Source organism: Pezoporus flaviventris, unplaced genomic scaffold, assembly GCF_033815535.1.
Source record: "Pezoporus flaviventris isolate CSIRO_AGI_PZ_B2104156 unplaced genomic scaffold, CSIRO_AGI_Pfla_v1 ptg000002l, whole genome shotgun sequence".
NCBI classification, from domain to species: domain Eukaryota; kingdom Metazoa; phylum Chordata; class Aves; order Psittaciformes; family Psittacidae; genus Pezoporus; species Pezoporus flaviventris.
In genome coordinates, this window is record NW_026892550.1 from 53,131,373 (window position 1) to 53,140,717 (window position 9,345).

Sequence of the window (9,345 nt, forward strand, 5' to 3'; positions counted from 1 at the left end):
TATTCCTCAAAACAATCTACTGCAGTCTTCAACTATACTTATTTTTTTCCCAATATCTCATCCATTAAAGTAATTTTAGCCACCTAGCTCATCAGTCCAGTCCTTGGTGGATAGGTAATCTCTTTAGATCTTTGAAGACCAATAACACACTTCTCTTCCCAGCCAAAATTCTTTCAGATTTTCCTTTTTTTGTTGTTTGTTTTTTGGTTTTTTGTTGTGTTTTTTTTTCCCATTGATAATGATTCTTCTTGGTTTTTTTTTTGAGCTCTCTGAAATTACTCCATAGCAAAGAAACACCCCTTAAGCTGATATTTCTCATTATCTATTTGTGGAGTCAGCTATTTTTATTTACCTTACATTTTGCTTAACTAACTTTTAGAGTGTTTCCCAGTTTTCAAGATTGTTTTAAAGTCTATGTTTGCTCTCTAGCATATTTACATTTTGATTCATGTTGAGAGCAAATTTAAGCAGTATACTGAATTGTGAATATATTCCTTTTAGTCATGGGTGATCTTATGGTAGTATAAATAAAAGGATGAGGAAGATGTCTACCTAATAACATAATAACACTGATTAGAAGAAAAAAAGTATGAAAGCAAAAGTTTTCAAAGTCAGAAATAATATGAGATGATAGAGGTGCTGCTTAAAATAAAGCTTTAGGAGCTGGGTGAAAGTTTAAGCCAATGGTTGGCATCTTTAGATTTCTAAGAGATGGATTATTTTGAATAGGTCTCAGAAATATAGTCTTAATTGCTACAATCAGGATATTTTCCAGGTAAAAATGTGTAGTCAATCCAACCACAAATTACCTGTGCTTTTTTAGACAAAATATTCTCCAGAGATTTCTTTCAACCTTAACCGTTCTGTGATGGGTTTTAATCTTTCAGCTGTGAAGATTTTGCACACTGTAGTTTAGAAAGCAGTGACACGATCACACCAGGAGGTATCTCTATGTGTCTCAGTTCTTGGATCATTTCAAAGTCTTTCTGTCCCTTCTATTCCCTTAAGAAGTGTAATGAAATGCATGAGGAGACAGGTTTTTGGTATCGAGCAAAAGCAGCTGGGTGAACACTTGAGAAACCCTGAATTCAAGGACAAAAAAAAAAAAAAAGAAAAAAAGAAGACGACTTAAGGCAGTATGGCTACAGTGCCAAATGGCAAATGGCCTCTCATGGTAGTATGTCAATCAGTAAGCAACAGACTGTGTCTTGTTGGAAATAAAAGGAGCTGGCCAACATACACAATTCCTCCATCATTTATTTGTTAGCATAGTAGGAAATGTTGCCTGGAGAAATCATTGCAGGAGATGTCATAATGGTGTGGAAGAACAGTTTTTCAGGCAAGTTATGGTCTGCAAGTGGAGAGAATATTGAACATATGAATGCCAATATTTTTGATTAGGATGGCTTAGTATCAGAGAAACAGACAGTCCCTCCCTCTCTCTCTCTCTCTCTGGAAGTGATAAGTTTTCTGAAGTGTAAGAGTCCTTGCCTGTCATCAAAGTAAGTTGTCAGTAACTTGCAGGTGAGTATATGTTAGTATTCACCAGGTTATGGGTGCTCTTCCTTATCATTAGGATAACTATAAATATAGAATGTAGTTCCAAGTAAAAAAGGGTTTATGTATGCACAAAGATGTTGCACCTGGTATCACTTGTATTGTTTTTTCCCAGCTACAATTAAGTGCCCAGAATTGTGGTGGTTTGTCCTCTGTTTTTTTGGAAGCGAACTCATAGTGTCCTGCTGTAGCTCCTGTTCTTGTCTTGACACAATGAAGAAATTGTAGAAAACATAAAGCAGTATGAAAGCCTAGTTTTACCTTTTATTACTGTTGAGTGTGAGAAGAGAAAGTCCCAGTGGTGTGATTGCTATTGCAGAGGCTCAGGGAAGTCAAATTATTAAACAAAATCTTCTGTGGCCTTTATTTCATCAATTTCTAAAATAATTCCTAAAATTAAGATGTAAATACATTTCTTTGTGATTTGGCTTACAGTGCCTGTTACAGTACCCAACAGATGTGTAACATTTTAAAGCCTTTTAAAAGCCAAATAAAATTATTACTTGTAAATTATTAAAAGCCTCCAACAAATGGAAAAATACTTACTGAAAACTCCTTCCTATATAATGTTCAAACTAAATTAAATAGTAGTATAAGGAATGCATTAAAGTTCACGAATGAGAAATTAGGAGTGTGCTCCCTTAACCTTAAAGTTACAATAGCTGGAGCACTTGCTACCCCTCTGAAACCTTGCAGCTCCAAGCCCTGGCTCACTCTGGGAAAGAAACATGTGGTGCTGCTGAAGATTGGAAAAAGAGCTCAAGGTCAGGGGTCGACACAGTAAGGGAGTTTGCTCTTTAAGAGGTTATCTGTGGATCTGCAAAGCCAAAGTGTAATTGGGTTCTGTGATGTGATTTTAGTGTGTAATTGTATATGATCTTAGGTAGTTTCAAAGACAAGGTTGGAAGATTTCGCTAGCCTGCTGGTGATAGCAATTTTGGGGAATCTGTATAGCCTGAGATGGACAATGCAGCTTCTTCAGAAATTGTCATCAGAAGTGATACAGCTGATATCTGATTCATTTTAATTATAATTTTGGCAAACTGGTAACATGGTTTGTTCTTCTCCCTCTGTAATGCTGCAGGTCAGCAGTTTTGTGGGCTTGTACATTTTTTACAGCCAGTAAACTATTTGCTTCTGAGCTGGTAATGCCTCAGAGAAGATTTTGCATCTTTATTAAGATAGTACAAATCACTGTAATTGATCTGCCCAGATATTGCTTTTTCTTTGGTCTTTGAGCAAATAATTTTCTAGTGGGTTATCAAGTTTTTGGTTCTTGATTATTCAAAACAATGTGAAACAAACATTTCCTATTGTTTTAGTTGTTTAGGGTTTCCTTGATTAAGCTGTCACCGCTGTCAGTTATGTTCTTATAAGCCTGCTCGGATCTATTTCATGTTAAGAAAAAGCTCAGATAAATCCAGGAAAGCTTAATGTTTATCCAATGTGAAAATAATTACTCAAAAGTGTTATTCTTAATCCAGATAATTAGAGTGAGGAAGGAGAGATCAGTGTCATTGTGAATTATGCCCTGGCAATTGACTCTTGGTCCTTGTAAGTTTCAGGTGAAGATGTGAATGGATAAAGGTTAGATTAACCATAATCCAAAGTAGCTGCAACCTTAATCTGTTATGATACAAGGATGATCACTTAAAAAGAGCTGGATTGTGGGATTGTTTCTGGTTGGATAAAATGCCGTTCGACTGGGACTAGTCTTAAAACACGCTTAGCACCATGTCACTGCAGCTGTAAGCACTTGTGCACGGTTTCAGCTCAGAGACAGGCTGCTGGGCTCTAGCTGCATGGTGTAACACTACACTGTACTGCAATATCTGTACTTTACATTAACACAATTTACCCTGTACTTCATGGAAAATAGATGGTAACTGTTATGTGGAATGATTTGCTCAATGGTTACTTCTCTGTGTTGTTAAACATATTTCTTTGTGTTCCCTGTTTGAAATGTTCAGTGTGTCTACAGGCAGTCATACTGTATAGTGGTATAGGTACACAATTACAAAAATTGACCGATCAAAAATCTAAAATTGGAAGAATATTTACTTTATCTGGTTAGTTTATACTGTTAGTTTGTATAGTTGTTAATTAAAAAAAAAGAGGCATACCAGTATATCTCTGTATAAGGTTAAAATTTGAACTCTGTTTTTCTGTGAGGTTGCACATTCTTCAGAAACCAGTTGTGAGTGAACAAGACAAATCAAAACAATTTATAATGCAGGAATAACGGCGTTAAAAAGGAGATATGCATGTATTTGCACATACTACAGGCAGGTGTGCAGAAAGTACTTGATGCTTCAAAATTTTGCCTGTTTATAGATATGGACATAATAGTGACAGCTCAGATGACAGTGTGTGTGGTAACTCTTTGTAAATACAGACTCATGAATGCTCATGGTTGCTTATTGGGAAAAACACTGCTGAAAGAGGAAGAGAAAAGGGTGAAAGACAGGTCATTTCTTGAAAAATGGTACAGGAAATGTTTGGTCTCAGCAGATAATTTAATTGCATGGTCCAGTCTGTGTCGTTGTTTCAGGCCAAACGGAAAATAAGGTAAAGGCATTTTTCCCTCCTATTCAATTTTTGTAATAAATTACATGCATTTATTCTGCAGGGATATATTTGTGCAGATCTCATCTTACTGGAAAACTGGAAGCAGCCTTCCTTGATGCATGGCTAAGGTGAAGAAATAGTTAAGAAAGTAATTAATGGAATGCAAAAGCTAATAAGATGAAAGTACTTTAATACACACTTGAGCTAGAATCTTCTCTGTGAATAATTAAAATTCTTTAAAGTTCATTTCTGTATTCTTAATAAAGTATACCTTAGTAAGACTCATTCCTGGGTTTGATCCTTTCTAAACTTAACTCATTACCTTCTTTTTTCAACTGTAGTTCTAATTGCATTAGTTTAAAGGAGCTTTAAGTAATGTTTATGTTTGTTGATGTATTAAAAGTAAATTCTACAAGAGGCATATAATTCACAAGTCTTGTATCTAAGAAAAATATTATTCATTTAGAGCATCACATGAAAGTGTTACATTATTTCTAATGCCACATTATATGCTGTGGACCTGTATGTATATAACTGTTGTGTTCTCCTGCATCCTAGAGTTTCTGCCTTCAAAATAACACTTAGTGGAGATGTATGTCACTAATAAAAAATTCCAGACTTATGTCAGAAAATATTTTAGGGCCGGGATTTCAGTCCTCAATCTTTAGAAGATGTCAACCTTTAATTAAAGTAGGTGAGGAAGGAACCTCCCTACTTGATGGCTCATTACAAGAGCGTATAGCATTGAGTTTCCCCGCTCTTTTCAGCTAAGGATTTTTGTGATTGATATTAAAGGACAACTGGTCTCCTGTAGCATAGTGATTCTTACGTTAGAGAAAGAAAAAAAGCAAGCAGGGGAAATTCCCTTAGTAGAGGGAATAAAGACCATAAGAACTAAATGGTAGAATTACACCCCGAATGAAAATATTAGCAAGCAAAAAAATGTATCTTCAGGGTTGAAGCTGCAGAGAAGGCATCACTTGGAGAGAATGGGGGGTTGCAGTTTTCCTTAGTGGAAAAGACGATTTAAGATGAAAATATAATTATAGACCTTAGAGCTGGCCCCTTCTGCATCTTACAGGGGTAGACTGGTAGACCAGTTGCCTGTCTCAACCATAGAATATCATGGAAATACCATTATTGGTACATGAGGAAAGTAAACAATAATGGTAGCCCGTGTTAAAAAGAAAAATGTACGACTACTAAAACCTTTGAATATTTCAGAAATTCAAAAGGTCAGTGAAATAAAAAAAGAAATAATAGCACATTAAGTGTGTTGGATAAAAAGAGAAAGTCCTGTGAGTGTGTTTGTAGTGTCAAAGACCAAGTCAACTTTGCACCAATATCTATAACTTTGGTTTCTTTAAATAGCTTAAAATTGCTTATATCTTTGTGATTAAAAAATGCTGAAAAGAGGAGATACTGTAACTTGACCTATCAAAAGAGAAATAATGGAGAAGTAATGAAATAATTTAAACATCAAGCTGCAAATAATCACAGAAGATAGAGGGTTTTACTCAGAGGAAACTGAACTAAGTGGCAAAAATGTGACATTTATCACTTTAAAGAAGCTTCAGTGTTGAAGGATGACCAGACTGTCAGTCTTTTTGAGTAGTGATGATCCCAGGAACCTCAGGGAATAGGAAAAGAGTTTCTGATGAATCAGACTAAGTATTGCTACAGGGAGGACAGACTGCTTCCATGTTCAGCATCTCCAATGTCTGGAAACCATACGTCAATGGAAAAAGCCTTGGCTGATTTCTCTAATTTTCCAGGATTAGTGGGTTTTTAAGGAAAAAATATGATCTTCTGTAACTTCCATTAGTGTACCAGAAAATGTAGTTCAAGAATAAAACAATTCTTGTAAGGACTTTAAACCTTAGCTACTTACTTGCATGTTCAACATGCATCAAACAGCTACATTAGTATTTTGGATTTTTATTAAGTATTATAGAATAATACAGAAATAAATGCCAGAATTTCATTTGTTCTGAGGCAGCACCGTAATTTACTGCCCATGGACAATTAAAAAAGAAGTAGGTACATAAGGACAACCATGAAACCAGTCCAGATTAGTCACAGCTAATCTATTCTTGTAACCCAACAGAGATTTCCAGTTTCAGAGAAAGGAATTTTACTTGTCTTTAAGACTAATTCAAAGTGAATTGAGCATTCATAGAATTTGCATTAAATATAATGCTAGTTTCTTGTATTAAACTGAGGTTTTTTAAACAAAAAGGATGGAAAGGCATAAAATTTATTTTGAGCCAACGTATGTTTTTGTAAGAGTTTTCTATTACCTAGTTCTGTCCCACTAGACAGTAACAATCTTGTTTCCTTGGAGTTTTGGTATAGAAATACAAAAGCGACTGCTGAATCACACCAGAAGTAACATTTTGTCCATTAGCTGATTTCTGACAGCACCTGGCAAATTAGGGAAAGAGTACAACAAGATGACAAAGATAGAATATTTTCCATCTTCTTATTATCTCAGTTTGATAGATTTGTTTTTACAAACTACCTTATTGTTCTGTTTTAGTGCCCTTAATAGTCCTCTCTGCAATAAATTTGCCAGTTGTATTTTAATACTACTTACACTAGTGGCATACTGTAGCAATGAGTTAGTTTAAACAACAAAGTTTATTCTGAATTATCTGGAAAAAAAAAAAAAGAATTTCTGGTAAAGTCCTTATTGGAAATGGACTGCCTAACAATTTAATTTGATATTCCCTAGTTCTTCTGTTGTGAGACACAGTGGAAATTTTTACTTGAGAACATAAACAGTGAACAAATGCACTGCCGCTTTTCATCATGTTGAAGAGTCCCAGCCTAATTAATTTCTCTGTCTACAGAGTGGCTCATGTATCTTTGTTCATTCTTGGTCATTCTGGGTACACTTTGTGCCTTTCAAAGCTCTGCTATGTTTTCATGGAAGTCAGAACAGCATCCAATATTCAAGAAGCAGCTGTTACACCGGTGACTTACAGTAGCATAAGAAATTTTTTGTTTGTCCTCTATTATTTACATATCAATTCTGAACGTTTCATTTTCTTTTCCATTTTTTTCCTTTTGCCACACTTTGAGCTGGCACTAATTGCTTACAGTGTGTCTGCAGCTGCTTTCCTGAAACTTTAGTATCCATCATTGTGTAATTCTTGTCTGCATTTTGCTTCATATTCATTGACAATGATTTTTTTCCTCAGTCTCATTACTATGAGATCTTTGTACAATCATATGTTAAACTTTTGTGGTGTCATTCATCTTTGTCATCTCAAAATTCATTCTTTTTTAAGGTCATTTATGAGGCAGTTGAGGCATGGGAATCCACTGACAATTGTCCTCTGCTGTGAAAGCCGGGTTTCTTTTAAAGTTGTTTTCCTATTTCAAATTTTTTTTTTTTTCAATGACATGACTTTATATCCTACTGTGCAGGATTACCTTAAAAACTGTTAGTAAGAGCTTCGCCACCCTTTTCTTTTTTTTCCTAAATTTTTCCTAAAAGTTTTTCCTAAACTTTTTTTTCCAGTTTATCTGGCCAGAGATCCATTTCTGCTGCTGCTCTAGCTGAGTCCACAGACACATTTCTCTAAAAAGGCTGGTCAATCTGCATGCAGCTTTTCTTTGCAATAAAGTACTCATCTTGCTTAGATGAACTTTCACTGCTGCCTCAGATGTTTGTGAAGACATGGGACAGCTTCTGAAGTTGGAGGATCAGACCTTACATTTGGTTTGAGTTGTGGGTGTCATGTCAGCTTGGCTGCCTTTTTGTTTGAATGTTGCTTCAGCTAGGATAATAAAATATGTGGGAATTTAATTCCTCAAAATTGGAAATCCTTGTCATTAAGGATGTTGAATAACACTGAGTTCTTCTTCAAGCTCTCTATCATTATTATTTTTTTTAAATGCAATTCAATAACCTTGATGGAGAAACTGAGAGTAATATGAAAGTATTTATTTAACTGTTTTGGTTGCTATTTCTTCACTTCTGTGTTACTTAAACTCAGCCTCGCAAGATTGATCAGTAAATTCTTATTACTGGGATAGTTTTTTAGAAAATGTGTCTATCAAAAGTTGTTATCCCAGAATGTTTTTTTAAAAAATATTTCCTGCATTAGCTCTATGGAAACTGGAAATCCCTAGTCTAAACAAGAGGGTTAACAGCATAAACATTAGTAGATAAGTACACATCTATATATACGTATTTTTAAAATGGAGTATAAGCTTCTAAAAAGTACTATTACTTAAGGTAAAATCTTCTCTGCTGTAACCAGTAAAATGACTGAAACTACATTTTATAGATATTAACATATACATAAAATAGAAATTTCATGAAAGGAAACACAACCAGACATTGTCTGTAGCTTCAGTTAAAATTTTCCATATAGTTCTCTCCTGTTTCACTGTTCTGCATTAATACTGATAAGTTATAGCTTTTACCTTCCTCATGGTCCCTTCACAATGAGAGTTTTGCTGTTAAGCACAAGATGGCAATGAACAAAGGGGTGTCAAGGAGATCTCTGTTAAAAACAGAAATGGAATTGCTATTTTGTAGAGTTTGTGAGTAAAAAAATAAGTGAGTGAATGCTTCTGGTTCTGAAATAAATTCACTTAGAGGCACCTTGTAGTGAAACCAATAATTATGGTATTTAAAACAAACAACTTGATCGTGTTTTCTACTTTTGGATTTTTGCCCCAAAAATGGAAAATCTCCCATGTATAAGGTGTTTAAAGGAATTCTTTTTAAGGTTCTTTTAGTTCTCAGTCCCATTGTGGTTGCAGACTTGCAAGCCAAATAGGACACAGTCATTTATATAATATGAAGCTAATAATCTTCTGCCCCTACTCTATGTGAAATGTTTGAACTAATAAATGTTTGATGTCTGAAATAATAAATCCTATGATCTCTGCGGTGACCCTGTCAGGTGATTAATGTACATTTCAGACAAGCAAAGTCAAATAAGAAATTTTCTTTGGTTGGGACACCTGTCCCAGAACATGTACCCTACGGCATAGTATTTCTGGAGCTCATCCTATTCATTGTCATGCCCATAAAGAAAGCTCTTTTCGAAATTCCACAGGTCTTACGTATGGCAATAATAATCTAATACATAACGCAGAGAGAGTAGAAAGAAAATATGTTTCTGGTTTTGCATGCTCTTCAAATGCAAGCCTTTCAAATACTGCAAGATACAAGGCTGTTCTCATTTTTGCATTTCTCAT